This window comes from Ceratotherium simum, chromosome 39 (assembly GCF_057802395.1).
Source record: "Ceratotherium simum simum isolate JZ-2026a chromosome 39, ASM5780239v1, whole genome shotgun sequence".
NCBI lineage: Eukaryota > Metazoa > Chordata > Mammalia > Perissodactyla > Rhinocerotidae > Ceratotherium > Ceratotherium simum.
The window spans coordinates 3,548,156-3,569,694 of record NC_141938.1 but is presented as its reverse complement, the minus strand read 5'-3'; the positions used below and the strand labels follow the sequence as shown (position 1 = coordinate 3,569,694).

Sequence of the window (21,539 nt, the reverse complement as noted above, 5' to 3'; positions counted from 1 at the left end):
TATTGCCTATGGTGAGGTGACTTTCCTTTGTGTGTATTTGTAAAGAGGGATCACAGTTCCAGGACTCGCCTCCCAACACTACTTGTCAACGCAAATGTCCCCGCAGTGGACGAGTTCTGCCTGGCATTCTGCCCTGACACCTAAACTCAGGGGGCTGTCACTCAGACACAAGAGGGCGAGTCTTGCAAACTGTCCAATCAGAGGCGGCGCCGGGGCAGGTGGGTGGGGCGAAGCGCGCCAACCGACCCGGAAGTTGCTGCTGTCTCCAGCCAGGCTGGGCATCGCGTCTCCCCGCCATTAAAGGGTCTACGTGGCTCTGCTGCCTATTCTGTCGGGTTGTGACCTGTACCGACCTCAGGAGTTGTAGGAAGGACACCAGGGGTCCCAGTAAACGTAGAAATGGTGAGTGTGCCACCCCAGGGAGAGAGGAAGGGGAGGAGAGGCTGGTCGGACCGGGCCGTGGCGGGACCGGCCTCCCCGCGGTCACCTCCGAGTCTGCGGACCCGAGTCCGCGGGGGCGCCGCTCGGACCTCAGTCCCCTCCGGCCGCAGCGTGGGGGCGGGGCCGGCAGCCGGGACCCCGGGCGTCCTGTGGTCACTGCGCGCGGCGACTGCGGCCCCGGAGCCTCTCTGGGCAGCTCTGCGCCCGCAGCCCCGCGTGTCCCCAGATGGTGCGGTGACCACGGGGAGGGTCATCAGGGACAGTCGTGACTCGGTCTCCGGGGCTCCTGCGTGGGAGGAGCTGTGGGCTGTGGGGTCCCCAGTCCCTCCTTTCTCCCCAGGGGACACCCATTTTCTTCTGAGTTTTCCATGTATTTGATGAGCAGGGTCTCACATCCACGACATTGTCCCCCCAGCCTAGGTCTTCCTAGGGCTGGCTACAAATGCCTAAATTTCCAAAATCTTGCTACATTCCCCAATGCCAACTTCCTGCCTCTGATTCACAGCATTATTATCAACTATTTGTCCTCCTTGTTGGATTTGAAACAGATTCAATATTTTAATTATCATTTTCTCACAGTCAATTGATGGCTGTTTTTAAAAAATCAGATTTATTTTGTGTGTGTGGATATTTTACGTGAGTGAAAAGCAGCCTATAACCACCTGGAACTACGTTGTATGAAATCCTTGTGCCCCTCCCCCCAGGATCTTTTTGGGCACAGACATCTTATGGAAAGCCCTTGGGGTGGAGGTTCCTCTTGAGAAAATATCCTGGGTGATCTGTCCTGTCAGCGCTGCCCCTACCTGAGTTACTCACCTTTAAAAAATTTATTCAATTTATTTTAGTCTCAGTTTTTGAATGAATAAAAATTTATTTAATCAGTACGACTTGAAACTCAATATAAAATATTTCCAAAGAAGCAGGAAAGAGGTGAATTTCAGGAAAAATAAAATATTACCAAAAAAAGTAAATAAAATAAATAAATGAATAAAATATTCCAGTTTTACACTGCATGTACTAAATTCTTCTTTCCCTTTTTTCCTCCCATCATGGGTAGTAGTATTCTGAGGTCTTTTATTTTGGGTGACTTCACATGGATTTCCAGGGCTTATACTTGCAGACCTGAAGTGTTCAAGGAGGATTTATAGTTTATAAAACAATTGCCTGTCATGGAAATAATCCTATATTAACATCTTTTTTTTTCCAGAATGCAGTACATTCTTGTGGGGTTTTTTATTGAGCCAGCAGAATGCCATACAATTTTCTTCCCTCATTTCCGCATAAGGACTGGTTTGAGTGTTTTAGCTGGATCTTTCAAACACTAGGTTTGTGTATTTAAAATATCAATAGTGGTTCAAAAAATCGCCAGTGGAGGCAGAGGCCTGAGGGCAGTGAAACTAAGCTAAAACCCCCTTGGGCCTGCAAAGGGAAGGACTTGAAGGTCCTCTGTTCTTCGTGGGGAGCCTCCCCCTGCAGGTGTCCTACTGTTCACACCCCCATGGAAGGAGCCTCTATACTGAGAGGAGCTGCAGAGCCCTGGAAAGCTGGGGGTGCACGTGCTCCGGGGGGTGGGGAGGTGATGCCCTTTCTGAGGTTGTAACTGTGGTACTTGGGCCTCTTTCTAGACGTAAGTGGGAGTTTTGGATGCACAGTGTAGGTGCACTCAGTGTAATTTGTTTACATTGAGAAAGTCTGTGAAAGTCAGGAGTTCTGTGTCCTGGATTAGGGTCCATTAATTTGGGAGTTGATTTGGGTCAGAACCTTAAACTGACTCCAGCTGAGTTTTCCTCATTGTGAGAAGGGAAGCCTGAGAGAGGGAGCATTTGCATTATTCCCTGGGGAGAGGAGGGTGTGTGGAGCTCCCTGAGTTCACTCCTGTGGCTGCTCAGGTGCCCCACCCTCCTCCACCAGGGACTGACCCACTCCAGGGGTTCTGTCTCAACGAGGAGGGTCAGGAATATGGAAGCTTCTGAGTGTGGCTTTCCTTCTGTCCTGTGGGAAACAGGCTGCTTATCTGTGCTGATTCCAGTATTTGTGTTTCTTTCCTTTGGATTCCTTTATCGATTGAATAGTGCAGCCCTTTGGCTCTAGTTTCCCTTAGCACTTGGGCCCTGACACAGAGTGGTGTCCTATGTACAACAGTTAAAATTAAAGAATATAAATTTGTGTTTATTTGAAATAAATCTATAAGACAGCAAAGTCTAACTTAAAAAGACTCACTGCCAACATCTTGTGTTCCCCTCCAACTCTGTTACTCAAGTCACCCCAAATACACAGTTTCAATCATTTTTGAGCCCCTATTAGTGTTTCTTTATATAATCAATTGAGAATGCATATTTTTCTTACCCACTTTGTCCTTGTAGTGAGCAGTCAGACTCCACACTTTGGATGACGCTCACAGCTTCAGCCTCACCCCACCCTCTTCCCTTTGTGCCCCCACCTGGAAAAGCTGATGAGAAAGCCTGAGTGTTCTCTCCTCTAGAGCAGGCAGGAGATTCCACCACACAAGCCCCTGCCTGTGTGCAGAACTCTTGCCCCGGCCCCACCCCCAAGCCCAGTGCACACCCAGGCCAGGCTCCATTCCTTGCTTTCTGAGCCCTTCCAGAGCTGCTTGCCAGGCTGACCTGCCCTCCCCCTCAGACCTCTATTATGTGTCTTAATACTTTTTTTACTCAGTATGTGTGTGTACACGCCACCCGGGTATCAGTCTTAACAAGAGACCCCTCCCCCCTGCAGGTGACCAAAATAGTTGTGCCCTGATCAGCATGTCCAGACATGAACCCCCCCCCGGGGTGGGTCTGTCTTCTCCTGCTCTGACTTGCTCACCTGCTCTGCTGCCTGGTAGCGGCCTGCACTGTGGGCTGCTGCTTGCTGGCGAGCCTGTGCTGTGAGCTGTGCTGCCCTGTGTTGCAGTGTTGACCCACCAAGCCTCAGTTCTAGGTTCAGCTGAGCAGAGTTGGCAGTTCGAAGGATGTATAGGCATTTGGGAGCAGGACTATGGGATTGGGGCCTCCTTAAACGAGTCCTGGGTCAGTGTCTGTGCCGGGATTTGTCTGTGTGTTAAAGTGAAGCTGTGACACAGGCTGGGTTGGTCTGACATACCCTAGGGATGGGGGGTAGACAGGGATTGTACCCTGTGCAGGAATTGGGTCCATCAGATGGTCACTCCTGAAAGAGCAGTCTTTTAAAAAAAAAAAGAGGAGGGGGGAAGGCAGGCAGTAGGTGGCAGGCTGAGTCCACACTCCCGACACCAGAGGGCTCACCAGGACCCCTAAGTACCTCTGCTGCTGCTGCCCCTGCCTCCACTGTGACAAAGATCCTGACCTTTGGGGTTATAAGGGACAACACCCATGTCACTCCTGGGGCATAAGGTATTAGTTCAAACCTGACTTAAGACCAAGAGTTTAAACCTTATAAAGCAACCAGTTGTCATGGGGGAGGCTCCTAACTCTGATGGCACTGTTTTGAGGCTCTTGGGTGGGAAAAAAATTTATAAATAGCAGGGTAGAGAGGCACTCCCTCACCTGAGATCAGCCCTGAGCTAACATCCATGCTAATCCTCCTCTTTTTGCTGAGGAAGACCGGCTCTGAGCTAACATCTATTGCCAATCCTCCTCCTTTTTTTCCCCCAAAGCCCCAGTAGATAGTTGTATGTCATAGTTGCACATCCTTCTAGTTGCTGTATGTGGGACGCGGCCTCAGCATGGCGGGAGAAGCGGTGCGCCGGTGTGCGCCTGGGCCTGGGCCGCCAGTAGCAGAGCATGCGCACTTAACCGCTAAGCCCCAGGGCCGGCCCCTGAAGTATATCCTATAATGAAGAAAACAAAACAAGAAAGATAAGGAGGAAGGGATCAATAGGTAAAATACTTAAACAAAGTCCACAATTTGACCCAATTGGAAATCCAGAGTATTCTGAAAGAATTTACACAGCAAAACAGATAGAGGTACATTGCTCGGCTTTGTGCGTCTACAACACAGGTTCTGTAATTGATTTTGTTATCTGATGTAATGCACCAACTCAGAAACCTTCAAGCAGTTAATAAATATGAGGTGTCAAATTACAGTTATATTTGGGATCCTCATAAATTTAAGTAAAGTGTCCCTGATGATCTTAGAGTTGTTAATGTATATAAGATAGAGGACAAATGTTTCATCTTTAGCCATCAGAACACTGTCTCGCCGAAATTCTCCATAGTCATAACACCCATTGTCGTAAAATATCCCATAGTGAGCTGGGAAGCTCTGATCCAACGATCAAGAATTACAATGAAATGAAGTCTTTGCCACTTGCAAATTGGCTTGACAACTTGGGACTCAAGTGACCCTAACCCCACAAAGTAGTTAGTATGGTCCAATGTAGATTATACAGGGCCTTGAAGGATTGAAAACTGTATAGAAAACCAAGTTAGTGAAGAGTTCATTGTTTCCAATGCGTCCTTTAACAGCCCAATTTGTCCTGTTATTAAACTTGGAAAGAATGAATGACATCTCAGAGTGGTTTACCTCAACTTGAGGCTATGGTTGCACCACACAGACATCTATACCCAGTCCCCAACAGTGTGGAAATTACTGACTAGAACCAATCAGCAATTGATAAATATCCAGCCCTCACAAATTTGACTAAGTCTGTTCTGTCAGTGCCTGTGTCACCAGCCTCTCAGCTGCACTTGGCCTTCCCCTCTGAAGGGACATGATGCACCTTTACTAGGTTCTCCTCATGGATCTTCAACAGCTGTGCCCTCCCACACAGTCATTGCAGCAGGATCCGAACTGCATCCTGGTTTCTCCAAGAACACAGGTACCAAGTTACATTAATGACATCTCCTCTGAGGACATTCAGGACATACACATATTGAAAAAAGGAGCTCACAAAAGGTGGATGGGACATTGATATGCATATAATATGAGGCCCTGCCAATTTTGTTACATTTCTGGAAATTATTTGCTGCTCTGATACGTGCTCCTTCTCTGACACCTTGAAGAAATAGCTGTTGTTCCCCTCAGCACCCACAACATCTACTAGGTTTTCTTGATGTTTGGGAGGTGATATATTCGTTGTTTCCAAGTTTTACTTGACCGCATTTGTGCTGTTACTTGTAAATTTGCCACCTTGAGTGGGCACCCCTGTACCAAAGTCTAGAGACTCTTCAAATTGTCTTACAGGAAACACTCCTGTTAGTGCCCTCAGAGCATACCTCACTATAGAGGCTTAGGTGATCTTCTGTCATGCCACCTGGGGGACCCATCATGGCCTTAAGTTTTCCATAGGCTTCTGATGCAAGAACCTGCTCTAGGCCCCACACTATATACCGTTAGAGCTGCAATGACTTCTACTTAGAAGGTGATCCTGACATAGATGGCCCTGAGTGTGGGGCCAACTATTGAGCAGTCCATTTTGACTTGGGACCTGGGAATGACACTCCAAGAGTTCAGCATGGCTACTGAGAACCCCTGGAGACATGATGGAGCAAAACCTGGCCTTCTGGGATATCCTACCTGCAGGAGGGTTTGGTCTTCCCTGTCCTCAAGTCTCTTGCCAGGTGCCATGATGCCATGAAGGAGGTCATCCCTTTCCCAGACCCCCAGGATATGTCTTTAGGATTCTGTGAATGAAAAGCAATGGGAGTTCAGAGACTTTAGGGATGACATCACCACCTTTGTACATGATGAAGCTCAGTCAGTTTCTGCTTTTTATGTCTTAAATGGAACATCTCTGATGCAGGACCGGACACAAGTGTCATCATAACTGAGCATACATCCAGCAGTCATCTTAGCACCAACCAACAGTGGGCTCCAGCTGTAGGCATTACAGACTGTGGGTGATTCCCTGAGAGTTGTCCCTTTGTGGTAAAAGAACTGCAGGAATCTCTTGCCTCTTGTAGTTACCTACAATAGAAATCAAAGTCACGCTTGTCTCTACACTTACGAAGGCCACACACCAAGCCTCGCCAGGACACTCTTTATCTACATAGGAGTTCCAGACACTACTGATAGTAATGAAGGCACTCATTTCACTTCTCAGAATATACAGTACAGGGCTCTAAACAAGGCATTCAGTGGAAGTTTCTCCTCTCTTCCAAGTCTCAAATAATTAATTGAATGAAAGATGTTCTGTTTCTGTCATCAGTCAGTCAACAGGGGTGAATATTAATGCATCAGTCTTTATCTTTTTTTTTTTTTCGCTAATACACTTGACTCTTTTTAAGAGCCATTTTATGTTTACAGAAACCTCGATGGGAAAGTACAGAGATTTCCCACATAACCCCTCTGCCTCCACTCCCTATATTTTATACCTTGATTTACTGGGCTACATTTGTTACATTTGATGCATGAAAGTTCATAGTTTACATTAGTGTTGACTCTGTGTTATACAGTCTCTGGGCTTTGGCCAATATCGAATGACATGTCTCCATTATTTCTGGATCATATGGAATACTTGCTCTGTCCTAAAAATCTACTGTGCTCCACCTATTCATTCATCCTTACCCCACTCCCAAATCCCCGGCAACCAGTGATCTTTCAGTGTCACATACTTTCATTTTTCCAGAATATCATATACTTGGAATCATACGGTATGTAGCCTTGTCATATTGGCTTCTTTCACTTAGCAATATGATTTTAAAGTTTCTCCATGTCTTCTTCACTTGGTAACCTCATTTCTATTCATCACTGAAGAATACTTCATCCAGTGGATGTACTAGTGATTGTTTATCCATTCCGCTATTGAAATTATCTTGGTTACATCTAGGTTTTGACCATTATGCATAAAGCTCCTATAAACATTCATGTGCAGGGATTTTGTGAACATCAGTTGTCACCTCATTTGGGTAAGTTTGAAAAACATGATTGCTGCATCATATGGTAAGTGTAGGGTTAGTTTTAAGAAACTTCCTTTTTTCAAATAGGCATACCAGTTTCCATTCCCCAGCAATGAGTGAGGGTTCCTGTTCCTCTCCATCCTCACCATCGTTTGTTGTTCTCAGTGTTTTTATTTTTTATTTATTTATTTTTAAGTGTTTTTGTAATTTTATTTATTTATTTATTTTTTTCCCCAAAGCCCCAGTAGATAGTTGTATGTCATAGCTGCACATCCTTCTAGTTGCTGTATGTGGGACGCGGCCTCAGCATGGCCGGAGAAGCAGTGTGTCGGTGCGCGCCCGGGATCTGAACCCGGGCCGCCAGCAGCAGAGCGCGCGCACTTAACCGCTAAGCCATGGGGCCGGCCCTCAGTGTTTTTAATTTCAGCTATTGTAATAAGTATCTGGCGATATTTCATTCTTCTTTTCTTTGCAGTTTTATAGTGACATATGATTTTGAGCACGTTTTCATGTGCTAATTTACCCGCTATATGTCATTGCTGATTTAAGTGTTCAAATGTTTTTCCCATTTTTAATTGAGTTGTTTGTCTCTTTTTCTTTTGGGTACCAGTCCTTTATTAGGTAAGTGATTTTCAAAGATTTTCTGCCAGTTTGTGGCTTGTGCTTTTATTCTCAACACTATGTTTCATGAAGTGGAAGATTTTCATTCTATTGAAGGCAAACTTTTTTTCTCCCTTGGATTTTGCTTTTGGTGTTGTATCTGAAAATTAATCATGAAACCCAAGGTCACCTAGCTTTTCTCCTATTTTATCTTTTAGGAGCATTGTAGTTTTACATTTTATGCTAAGATCTAGGATTCATTTTGAATTAATTTTTGTGACAAAGTAGAGTCTATGCCTAGATTACTTTTTTTTGCATGTGGATGGCTAGTTTTTCTCACATTAGTTATTAAAAAGACTATGTTTTCTCATTGAATTGCCTTTAGTTCTTTGTCAAAGATGTGTTCAGTATATTTGTGTGGATCTGTAGGAAAGCAATTGGGTTTTGTATATTAGCATTTTATCTTTCAGTCTTCCTCTACACTTTTCTCAGTTCAGGCAGTTTTCTTTGTTATTGATGATTCTTTGAGATTTTCTCCATGGAGAATCTAGTGCCACAAGAGCAGTTTTATTTCCTGCTTCCTAATCTATGTACCTTTTATTTCCTTTTCACGTCTAATTGCACTAACTAAGAATTCCAGTACAACGTTGGCTAAGAGTGGTGTGAGGAGACTTTCCTTGTCTTCTTGATGTTGCTGGAAAGCATCTAGTTCGTTCAGTGTAGTCCACTAATATTAAATGAGAGCCCAGTTGATGTAGAGGTAGGTGTGGGCAGAGGGGAAGCATTCTCCAGTCTGATGTTTTGGTCTCATTCTTTAGTGAGCATGTGTCCCTGGTCTTGACCTTATATGATATAATAGAAAGATACTTGGTCTCTGTCTTTAGTTCCTAGCAAAAGCTTCTTGAAGCCCTTGGAATTCCTTGCATGATAAGGGTGATAGTGTCTCTTGTTTTAATGAGGCAACTCTTGGCCAACTCCTAGATAGCTTCAGGATGGTGGTTGGACACCAGAAATACCAAGCCGTGAATAGAGCCTTGGAATTTTCAGCCCCAGCTCCCAGCATCTGTGGAGAGGAAAGGGGATGGAGACTGAGTTAATCACCAATGGGCAATAGCCAATGATTTAATAAATTGTGCCCATGTAGTGAAATCTCCTTCAGAACTCTTAAAAACAATTCAGTGGGCTGGCCCCGTGGCTTAGCGGTTAAGTGTGCGCGCTCTGCTGCCGGTGGCCTGGGTTCGGATCCCGGGTGCGCGCCGACTCACCGCTCCTCTGGCCATGCTGAGACCGTGTCCCACATACAGCAACTAGAAGGATGTGCAGCCATGACAGACAACTATCTACTGGGGCTTTGGGGGAAAAAATAAATAAATAAAATCTTTAAAAAAAAAAAAAATTTCAGAGAGTTTCTGGGTTGCTGAACACATCCAGGTGCTGGGAGGGCGGAGTGTCCACAGAGGATGTGGAATCTCTGCGGCCCCCTCCGCCTCCACTCCCCTCACCCATACCACCACCCTACTTTGCCCTATTCATCTCTATCTTTTGTCTGCTCCTGAGTTCTATCCTTTATAGCAAACCAATAGTAGTAAGTAAAGAGATGCTGAGGTGTCAATCATTTCAGTAAATTACCAAATGAGGTGTTGAGAGAATCTATGAATTTGTAGATGGCTGAGTAGAAATGTTGGTGGCCTGGGCACCCCATTTGTTATTGGCATCTAAAGAAGGGGCAGTTTGTGGGACTGAGCTCCTAACCTATGGAGTCTGACGTGAACTCTGGGTAGTTGTATTGGAATTGAATTAAACTCTTGGACAGCTCTTTGGTGATGTAGAGTTGGAGAAGTGCCATTGGAACAGACACCAAGTATTTGATATCAGGAGGGGAAAAATGCCTGTCATCCTCAAAATTGCCCCACCTTTGAGAGCAGAAAAAGCTAGAAGCAGCTCAGGTTGGCTATTTCAGTGCCCACTAGTCAGGTAGGCTCTACAAAAATCTCAGTCAGGTATGCTCTTGTGAAATAGATTGTTTTTAGGACCTGCCTTGTTAAGAACAGAATATTTTGGGTATTTTTTAAAATTGCTACTTTCTTGTCTTCTTTCTAGTTGAGGAGACAGTGGTTTACCCTGTGACCTCAATTCTCTGATGGAAGAATTGTGGATTTCAAGTTTCTTGGTTTTTTTCTTTTGAGAACTGGAATCTGGGTTCTTAGCTCCTTGCATGACAGACCAGAGACCAGAAGTCTGACTCCTTTTTTCCTGTTTTATTGAGAAAAAATTGACATGCATGACTGTTTAAATTTAAGATGTACAATATGATGGTTTGATTTACACATATTGTGAAATGATTACCACAGTAGATCAGCTAACATCCATCTTCTCATATAGATACAATAAAAAGAAAAGAAAGAAGAAAAGAATAAAGAAAATAAATTTTCTGTTTGTGATGAGAACTCTTAGAATTTACTCTCTTAACAGCTTTCCTATGTATCATACAGCAGTGTTAGCTATAGTTCTCATGTTGTACGTTATATCCCTAGTACTTATTTATCTTATAACTGGAAGTTCCTACCTTTTGAGCACCTTCCTCCAATGGCGCCTTTCCCCCACATCCCATCCCCCACCTCTGTTAACCACAAGTCTGATCTATTTTTCTGTGAGTTTGGTTTTTTTTTAGATTGCACATATAAGTGAGATCATAAACTATTTGTCCCTCTGTCTGACTTATTTCACTTAGCATTACGCCTTCAAGTTTCATCCATGTTTTCTCAAATGATAAGATTTCCTCGTTTTTATGGCTAAATAATACTCCATTGTGTATATATGTATGGGTATGTGTGTGTATATATATATATCACAACTTCTGTATCTGTTCATCCATTGATGGATGTGTATCTTCTCTATGGTAGGTAGGGGCCTCAGTGAGTGAGGACGTCATCATTGATCACTGTTTCCCCACCATCTAATACATCTTAAACACTGTTGAAGAAACTGCTCTGGTGTTGATGTGAAAAATGGACAGCAATACCGGAAGTCCTGCATTCTTGGGATTAACAGCAATGGTTACCCATAAAGATAAAGGCATAGACAGAGTTCATCTTCATTTTAGCCATGGTTAAACCTTTTCCTGCATGTGCTATTTGATCATGATCCAGATACATGGGTGTCTGGAACTCGAGACTTCCATTGCTTTGGGCCGTGGGTATTTGTGGTATTTATGTTTCTGTTTAACATCAGTTGAAAGGATTTGAAATTGCCTTTTGATTAAGCATATAATTTTGCTGCTATTCAGACTGAGTGACACAATTTGTTCCCCATGAAACCTTCGAATTTCTCCCAGTCTGAAGAAGGTTCTGGTCATCTGCACAGTTGTAGCCCATCATGGGTTTCCTATGAGTAGAGTGATGTCTGTGCAAGTTCAATGAGATTTCCTGGTTAAACCACTAAAAAGACTATGAATGTTTACTGGATAATGGTCCAAGGAGTAATTGAAGTGACCTGTAGGCAGCACACAGTATCATTTTCAGTAATATCCCATGTGGTGGCAAAGGAGGTAAATTTGACATCCTCAAACTGGGAAATTTTCTGTACCTTTTTATAAGAGAGATAGCTGGGAGGCTTTTGTTTCAGTGATGCACAAAGTCCCCAAAGCCCATTTTTGCTCTTTTCAGGGATCATTTCCGTATGTTTACATTTCCAGGAGCTGTTATGGAAGATGGGGTAAAACATGACAGCTTTTTTTTCATTAAATAAGAATGGAATTCCACGGAGCCAGCCCCATGGCGTAGCGGTTAAATGCACGCACTCCACTGCTGGTGGCCCAGGTTTGGATCCCTGGCGAGCACCGATGCACCGCTTGTCAAGCCATGCTGTGGCGGTGGCCCATATAAAGTGGAGGAAGATGGGCACAGATGTTAGCCCAGGGCCAGTCTTCCTCAGCAAAAAGAGGAGGATTGGCACGCGTGTTAGCTCAGGGCTGATCTTCCTCCCCAAAAAAAAAAAAAAAAAAAAGAATGGAATTCCAAACTTGTTCCCTTTTGTTTGTGCTAATTTATGTTTTGTTAGCATTCTAGAGATTATGTGATTTTGTAATTATTAGTATCTCATTTTATCCCCTGCCCCCATCCTTCCTCCCGTGATGCAAATGAAGAAAGACAAGCATGGGGTCTTACCCAAATTCTCATAGCTCATAACAGTGGAATCTCTTAGATTTGAAGGCATACTGTGTGCCCCTCTCCTGGGCAATGTCAAAAATTTCAACCTTGCAAGAACACTGCAAGGTTTGTATGATTATGCATCTTTACAATGTGGCATCAAAGTTTCCAAACGGGGCTCATTGGCAAAATGGTTCTCTTGTCACTTATGTGACTTTCTGGAAAAGAGAGATGTATAGTAACCTAAAACAGATCCATTTTTAAGGATGAGAGGGTTTAGTACAAATGGGCACCAAGAGAGTGTAGCTTTGGGGTGATAGAGTGTTCTCCATCCTGGTGGTGGCATAACTATGCATTTGGGAACACTCACAACTACTCTTAGTATGTGTATATGCTAAAAACAATGGATAGAAGACAACAAAAATGTCTTCACATGCTAGGAGAATGTGAAACTGTCCTGAACTTGATTGCTACGTGTGCAACATGTTCTTTCACCACTTTTGGTTCCTTCTTAGGGAAAAAGTGTAAGGCGTGGGGAAAAAGGATAGAGGCCACTATACACTTTTCTTGGTACCTGGTCTGAAGTTAGAAAACTCCCTCTGGGACTACACCTGCCCTCATGTCATTCACATAACTGGTGAGAAAGTGATAGGGCTCCTGACATCCGTCTGAGTTGACACCAGGTTTCTCGGGTCACATCCTGGGAATGCGGTGGTCTGAAACATAAAGGTGCATCTAACACATCCTCACAGTGGGATCTGCCTGGGTGCATCCTCCTCTAATCCTTGGGCATCAACATCATGTCTTCCCAGAGCAGGTCTTGAGGCCATTGTCAGCTCTTAAGTTTCTGAATTCAGGCCTACTTGGTACCTCCTTGCTGGGAAACATGTTTCAATGCAACATCTGTCCCACTCTGCAAATTTTCTGTTATGTTGAGCTTAAAATCAAAAGAGCCAGTTATTTTACCAGGAAAATGTGTTATTTGGTAATAGTAGAGGAAATACAAATTAAGACATGAAAATTATGGTGAACCATAGGCAGGTAGGGAGAACAGAGCAAATGAGCTTGCTGTTATAGAGGAAAAGAGGAACCTGGAAGAGCCCATTGAGAACAGAAGTCCATTGAAGGAGAAGGAGAGTTCAGGGGGGTGACAGTGGCTGAGTGTGGTGATTTCTCGTTGGCTGAATGTGGTGGTTTCTCATTGGCTGAGCTGTTGCTGGGCAAGGAGAAATGCTTCCTTCCTCCTGCTGGGGTCTGTAAAGTAAGCTGCTTCCTGCTGGGGAATGGGAGGGACAGTTCTTCTTGTTTGGGTTCTGCAAGGTATGGTGAGTAGCAGTGGGTGAGAGTTTTCCCTTCAGGGCTTCCTGACTCCATTTTAAATGAGATTCCCTGTATTTTCACATTTGTAATCCTAGGTGACTGTGATGTGAGGCAATGCAGAACCCAGAACCCATGTCATGAGGCACAGGCCTCTGGAACACAATACTCCCCACTGTCACATAAACATCACCTCTGCACCAACAAGCAAAGTTTAACAGTAGTCTCAATACCACCAATATTGTCAAAGATTTGTCTTGCTTTATCCCAGCTCTGGGAGTCCCTCAGGTGCCCAGCTGTACCTAAATCACTCTCCCTGAGATCTCTGGCACTTTCCACCATGCGGTTTCAGTGGCTCATGGGCTGACAAACCACAGCTTCCTCACCTCAGAACCTGCCTCCAGAGTGAGTTTGGAGCCCACCCACCAAGGCCAGTGCTTACTTTCTTTGGAACAGGACCCACCCTGCAGAGTTCCAGCCCTGAGGCCTGTGGGAAATGGTAATCTCAGCCAGACCCTCCAGAGTCACAGGGCCCCCTCCATGGGGGATCCCATTCACACGGGTCCCTGAATGCAATGGCCACCACGTCAAAGGAAGTAGGGAGAAATTGTGGGGTTTTCCGCCTTTCCTGAAGTGTGCAGGTGACATCTCCCCGCTTTGTCAGAGATCACACCCACTGTTTCTTGAAGGGAAGAGGCAGAAATGAGCCAAGCCTCCTACCAGTGTGCTCCTGCAACAACTTCCAGTGCTTTCCTGGGTCCCCAAGGTGGTGTCTCTGTGGCTGGGAGACCTGGGGTCTGAGGTCCAGAGGCCTCCATTCCCCTATCATGGAATGTTCCAGGGTGGGGCAGTCATAAAGGCTTCAGTAAGGATGGCTCATGGTGCTGACCCACGAGAGGTCTGCTTGCAGGTGAGACCTCAGGGGCTGATGGATCCTGGACCATGGAGACCACAGTGGAGGACAGGGCAGCTGGGTGAGGACACAGACCTTTGTTGTCCACACTGAGCTTCCACTGTAAAAGCAAAGTGAGGAAGGGGCACGTGGTGAGGGGCGTGTTTATGGAAGTGATCATAGCAGCGTGAGGGGCTAGAACGTGAAGCTCACTGCTGCCATTGTGGGCACTGACTCTCCCCTCTTCAGAGCCTGGGCTGTGCGTCTCTGGGCCGTTGTCTGTGAGGGTTTGTGACTTTGGGTGTCTGTGTGTGGGTATATGCAAATGTGTGTCCAGTGAGAAAGCCTTTGTTGACTTTGTATGTCTGTCTGCGGGGCTAAGTGTATGTGTCTTTGAAATCTGTTGTGGTTTTTCAGTCATGTTCTTCCCTAATTGCCCTGGTAGCACCTTTCTTACCACGTTGGGTAGAACTAGTGAGAGCAGACGTCTCTATCTTCTCTCTGATCTTAGAGAGAAAGCCTTCAGTCTTTCATCATCAAGAATGATGGCAGCTGTGGGTTTTTCATTGGTGCTTTATTTCAGGTTGAGGTAGTTTACTGAGGGAGTTTATCATAGTTTATTGAGTGTTTTCCTTGTGAAGAGGTGTTGAACATGGTCTAATACTTGTTTGTATCTATGGAGATGATCCTGTGCTTTTCTATATTGATTCTATTAATGGTTTCTTTTTTTTTTTTTAATTTTTATTTATTTATTTTTCCCCCAAAGCCCCAGTAGATAGTTGTATGTCATAGCTGCACATCCTTCTAGTTGCTGTATGTGGGACGCGGCCTCAGCATGGCCGGAGAAGCGGTGTGTCAGTGTGTGCCTGGGATCCGAACCCGGGCCGCCAGCAGCGGAGCGCGTGCACTTAACCGCTAAGCCACGGGGCCGGCCCTATTAATGGTTTCTTATTGTTAATTTATTTTCAGACAGAAAACCAACATTTCTTTCCTGGTTTAAATTCCATGTGGTCATGGTATTTTAGTCATTTTATATATTGTTGGAATCAGTGTATTAGTATTTTTGAAGGCTTTTTTTAATCTATATTAAAATAAATATTTGTGTACTGTAGTATTAGGGAATATAGTATAAAATTATCTAATGCTACATATAGTGTGTATATGTGTATATATAGAAAGAATGTAGAATACGGTATACATATATTTATATATGTGGATATTCAGTATATTACCCTTATATAGTATAGGTAGCATATATTATAGTATTATATGTAATTAGTATATATTATATATAAGTAGAATATGTTTTATATAACTAACGTGTATAATTATTTTTATAGTGTATAGTGTTATACTTTTTCAGCATAGTATTCCAGTCGTATTAGCCTGTAGCATATTGGGGATCATTGCCATGTCTGTCCAGAGATTGTTCAAATAAGCCATTCACATCCTTGCATGGGAGCATAGGGGCCCCTCACTGTCTTGACACTCCAAAGCCTGCCTCCCCCACCCCCTGTTTATTTTCTCTGCTTTTGAGTTTTTGTGTGTGTGTGAGGAAGATCAGCCCTGAGCTAACATCTATGCCAATCCTCCTCTTTTTTTTTTTTTTTCCTGCTGAGGAAGACTGGCCCTGGGCTAACATCCGTGCCCATCTTCCTCCACTTTATATGGGACGCCGCCACAGCATGGCTTGACAAGCGGTGCATTGGTGCGCGCCCGGGATCCGAACCCGGGCCGCCAGCAGTGCAACGCACACACTTAACTGCTACATCACGGGGCCGGCCCTCTGCTTTTGATTTTAACTGAGGTGTCAGTGTGTGTTTCAGAAATTTTAACTAATTTATCAGCCTGATAGGTGAAGTGAGGCTCTGAGTTTGATTTTTACTATGTGCAGAGACATGTGTGAGCTTCTTTTTTAATTGAGTAACTATGGGAAAGATTATCCCAGTGTGCTTTCTTCCAAAAGGGTGACCTTGAATAAGGAGTTGATGCTGTTCTTGTTGTCAGGTAGCTAAACCATTGACAATGAGCTAAAAGTTTATAAAAATGTGAAGATGAGGTCGACTGTTGTCCAGGGCATCCTCTAGCATGATGGCCTGGAGTTTGACATCCTGCTGACCATTAGGTCCTGTCTTTGACCAGGGATGGCCTTGTGAGGGACAGTAGCAGCAGCTCCCCAGTGTTCTCCATCACATGTGCTGGTGACACACCACTGTTGATGTGAAAATAGGGTGCAGGATTTATTTAAACATGAACAAGAAAGCAAAGTACGTTTCACAGTGTAAACCAGTTGATCTTTGCATATCAAAGGGAAGAAAAAAATATGTACAATTATTGCTTCTTTTGCATAAATACTAAAATGACTTACAAGAAATGAATTACATTCTTATTTACATAAGCATGGGGAATCTAGATGCCACTGCTAGAAAACATGGTAGGAGCAGCCTTCAGACGCACTTTTAGATCTTGTGCTGAATTTTTGAATCTTGATATTAAAAATAAAAAATTCGGGCCGGCCCTGTGGCTTGGCGGTTAAGTGCGCGCGCTGCAATGCTGGTGGCCCGGGTTCGGATCCCGGGTGCGCATCGAGGCACCACTTCTCCGTCCATCCTGAGGCCGAGTCCCACATACAGCAACTAGAAGGATGTGCAGCTATGACATACAACTATCTACTGGGGCTTTGGGGGGAAAAAATAAAATAAATAAAATCTTTAAAAAAATAAAATAAAATAAATAAAAATAAAAATAAAATGGGCCGGCCCTGTGGCTTGGTGGTTAAGTGCGCGCGCTGCGATGCTGGTGGCCCGGGTTCGGATCCCGGGTGCGCATCGAGGCACCACTTCTCCGTTCATCCTGAGGCCGAGTCCCACATACAGCAACTAGAAGGATGTGCAGCTATGGCATACAACTATCTACTGGGGCTTTGGGGGGAAAAAATAAAATAAATAAAATCTTTAATAAAATAAAATAAATAAAAATAAAAATAAAAAATTCATGATAAACAAAAAAACATTTTATTTTTAATAGTGCTGAATAACAAAAATTAACTGAGCAAATTTTAAAGGTCTAATTAGCTTTATTGAGCAATTCATAAATTGAGCAGCATCCCATGTAGCAAGAGAGAGGAGTTCCAAATGGTACAGAAAAGGAAACATTTTAAAGGCAGGACAAGGAAATCATAAACATAAAATAGGCATATTTTAGGCCAGGTTACCTCCTTTTGGTGATAAAAGGGTCTTATTAAATTGATTACTTCATCTTCCTTTGGGGGTGGAGAGGGCCCATGTGGCAGATTACCTCATTGGTGCTGACTAGAAAATCTTAGATTGATTGGTTAGACTACATTCCTGGGAAACTTTGAAGCTGTAGTTAGGTTAGGTATTTACCCTTGGTTTGGTGACATGGGACTAGCAAAAGTGACTCCATTTGGGGCCTGTGGTTTTTTTTTTTTTTTTACAATTTCCCCCTGTTGATCAGACTCAGCTTAACTGAGAGATGTGATCAACATTTAAGGCATTAGTGCCACTCTCAGCTACTGCTGTGAAATTCTCTCGGGTTTTGTCGTTCCATTGTATCCAGAGGTCATGATGTTTTTGCTTAACTCCTGTGACATGCAGGTTTATAGCCTTTACCTCTGTGAAAGTCTTCAGGTTTACAGTCTTTAAGTCAATCATCTCTTTATTCCTTTTCTGAGGTTCCAGTCTTAGGGAGATCATTTGCTTGGTGGTTAGAGGCTGCAAACATGCATTTAAAGCTTTTGAGAGAATACAATGCAGCAGAAAGTTTATTATGATTACAATAAGCAGGATAGTTCTGAATATCTGGCCTGTACTGTAGAGCCATGGTCCCCAAGACCCAAACCAGTCACAATCAAATGAGTCAAAGAAAGACCCCATTGAAGGAGTCACCTTTTTTAAAAAGCCGAGTGGCTTGCTCAGTGATATTATGTAATTGCGTTTCAACTTTCCCAGAAATGTTAATTCAGGTGCAGCTGGTGGTCTTGGCCGCAGCACAGACACCTCCTTGCTCAGCTAAAAGATAATCAAGGGCTATCCTGTTACCAAGAACAACTTTGGCCAGAGAGTCTAAGGACCTTTGTTCAGCAGCTATTGTCTTAGCAATGGATTTTGTGATATCTTCAAGAGTTAAGGAAAGGTTTTCTGATTATATTCTCATTTACTTTTACTCCTAACCAGGGAAGTATAGCCCTGTCACAGGAAGTGAATCCTGAGTCCTGAATGCCTCTTGCTAGGTCTTTTCTAACTCAGTGATGTAAATTCAGGGGATTCACCCGGTGAGATGTCTTACTTCACTTGTGAAAGTTAGAGGCTCAGTTAGATAATGTAAGAGGCATTGCCCAGTTATGCATCTGCCATCCAGGCATTCATAGGCCCGAGGAGAATGATAACCACTACAGACAAAGATAAATCCTTTAAGAGCACAAGCCACTCTCACTAAGGTGGCATTGTTAATGAATTTTTTTCATAGGGATTGTTGCATTTGCCTGTTCAAGCCAGGGGTCAATTAGATTTTCTCCTACCTTGAAATAAAAAGTTGGTCTAAATATGAGAGGTTACTGTTCTTAGCCTTGACCTTGGACATGTAATGATTTTGTTATCCTTCCAAGCCAGTGCTAGAGAAAGGGAAAAAAAGAAAAGAAGGGCTTTGTGTTAGCTAAAGTAGGAAGTCTTGATTAGGCATCATAGAAGGAAGCAGTCTACATTGATGTGAGCTACTTCGCTTCCTTGTCAATTTGATTTGGAGGTCTCCAGCATCTGTTCAGAACCAGATATCAGGTGGAGCCTTCTTCAGCTGTGAGGGGTCTATCCAAGCTTCAAGCCTCTGAAGTTTTGCTGTCGTCTGGGTTGTGAGGAGGACCTGGTATAGTTTCTTCCAAGGAGATTTATGAGCAGTCTTTATTCTTAACAATTCATTTTTACAATCTTAAAGTTATCAGAAAGTTATACTTGTCACAAAGTCCTTTCCTTGTATGTCCTTGAAGATGAAGCACTTTGCAGGAACATATGTAAAAGCATCAGAGTAAAACATAACTCTCTGTAAATGACAAAAGACTTAAAAATGCCCATGGTTCAAAATCTGATGAGAGGTCATTATAATGGAATGAAAAAGGAAAATTGGTTATTTTTGTAACATACAATATTTTAAGACAAGAACTGGGGGGCCGGCCCCATGGCTTAGCAGTTAAGTGCGCGTGCTCTGCTACTGGCGGCCTGGGTTCAGATCCCGGGCGCGCACCGACGCACCGCTTCTCTGGCCATGCTGAGGCTGCGTCCCACATACAGCAACTAGAAGGATGTGCAACTATGACATATAACTGCCTACTGGGGCTTTGGGGAGAAAAAGGGAAAAAAAGGAGGAGGATTGGCAATAGATGTTAGCTCAAGGCCAGTCTTCCTCAGCAAAAAGAGGAGGATTAGCATGGATGTTAGCTCAGGGCTGATCTTCCTCAAAAAAAAGACAAGAACTGGAATTTTGACTAACATTATACTAGTACATATCAGATTTCCAGGAATTTCAACAGTTTCTGTAACACTTAGAAATATACCTATTGGGCCGGCCCTGTGGCTTGGCGGTTAAGTGCGCGCGCTGCGATGCTGGCGGCCCGGGTTCGGATCCCGGGTGCGCATCGAGGCACCGCTTCTCCGTTCATCCTGAGGCCGAGTCCCGCATGCAGCAACTGGAAGGATGTGCAGCTACGACATGCAACTATCCACTGGGGCTTTGGGGGGAAAAAATAAAATAAATAAAATCTTTAAAAAAAAAAAAAAAAACTAAAAAAAAAAAAAAAAAAAAAAAGAAATATACCTATACAGACACAACAGAAAGAAGGCTTAGTATTACTTCTTATTTGACAGTGCTTCCCATGTAATATAACATATCAAATAAGCCTAATTAGTTTAACGTCTCCCTTTTTATAAGGAGAGGGAACAATCCACTGAGATGTTCCAAGGGCCTTCTGAAAAAACCCAAAGTTCGTTCAAAGTCCAAAAGATATCATTTAGAATTTGATTTTTGTTAAGTTTGTCAAAAATAGCAAAAGTTTTTAGATACTTGCCTAAAAAGGATCACAGATCATTGTGAAATAGTACTTAATTATCTATTTGACCCCAGTGACAGTGAAAGATTTCAAAGGCAAATACAGAAGTTTATACAGTTGTGAGCAAAACTTAGCTCTTTTAGTATCTAGCCTACAGGGTTTACGTAATCAGAGACCTGGTGAAGACAGCATGGAACATAGCTGATTATTTTGGAAGAACAAGATCCTTGGTTTTCTTTCTCTAGGCAGATTACTTAAAAAGGTAAAGAAACAAACACTTTATAATCTCCTATTTTCAACAGTAGACCAAGAGTTCAAGAAAACTTTGTCCTTTAAACAGAGAGAAAACCAAATTCTAATTTTACAGCAGCTTACTTTTGATATTAAAACTCATTTACTTAATTAAATTTATTCCAATCTTAGCCCAGCCCTGACTACACATAAATTTCCTTTTCTTTACTATTTTTAGCAGTTTAAATTACATAGAATAGAATTTCTAACCCTTAGAAATTTTTAATTTCTAGTGAAACCCTAAGGAGCAAGCAATTATGAACTTTCTTTCACATTATCTTACTGTGGGTTGGCATTCTTGTTATAAAACCTTTTTATAATTTCTAAAAACATATGCTTCCTCATAGTAAGTTTTTCAGCATGGCACACAACCTGTTTACTAATAGATCCACAGATCGTTAATTCCTCTGTAGAAGGAAGCAAAAAATGGATAAAACTGTGTTTGGTAATTAATGTTCTAGTATTTCCTCTTATTTGGAAATGATCTGAATATTTAATGAATTTAACTTAACTCAGAAAAAGTGAGTTACTAATAAGATTTGGGGAGAAGATTAAAAATGATCACCTATGAACATTTTATCTTACTTCATCTATTTAATTTGCTTTTTCTTAACTATGTTTAGATTACTGACAGTAACTTTATTAGACATTAGACAAAGTCAGTCATCATCCCAAACTAATTTTTCTTGCTGATAAATTTTGTGAAAGTTAACATGATTTCATTTGATTGATATGTCTGCATTATATTCAATGTTGATAACTCTAAAGACATGTCTTTTAATTAAATCAACAAACTAGCTTTAGTACTGGATGTTTTCCCAGATTATTTGAACCTGAAAAGCATTTGGCTTAGTTTCTATTATATTTTTGAGAGTTTTATGAATATTAAGCACTGGCTTGTTTAAGACAATTAAATAGAACTGTTTTACAAAATAATTTTAGTAATACTGTCTGCAGGTGGAAAAATACCACCT

At 43.0% G+C, this 21,539-nt stretch overlaps 1 long non-coding RNA gene across 1 annotated transcript in view; it reads left to right on the top strand.

Annotated features, from left to right (window-relative positions):
* The first annotated feature begins 269 nt into the window (after positions 1 to 269).
* LOC147912105 (uncharacterized) overlaps positions 270 to 21,539 on the top strand; it is a 43,359-nt gene continuing 22,089 nt past the window's right edge. The window contains exon 1 of the long non-coding RNA XR_015550267.1: positions 270 to 402. This is a non-coding gene — a long non-coding RNA (uncharacterized LOC147912105). The remainder of the gene's footprint in view (positions 403 to 21,539) is intronic.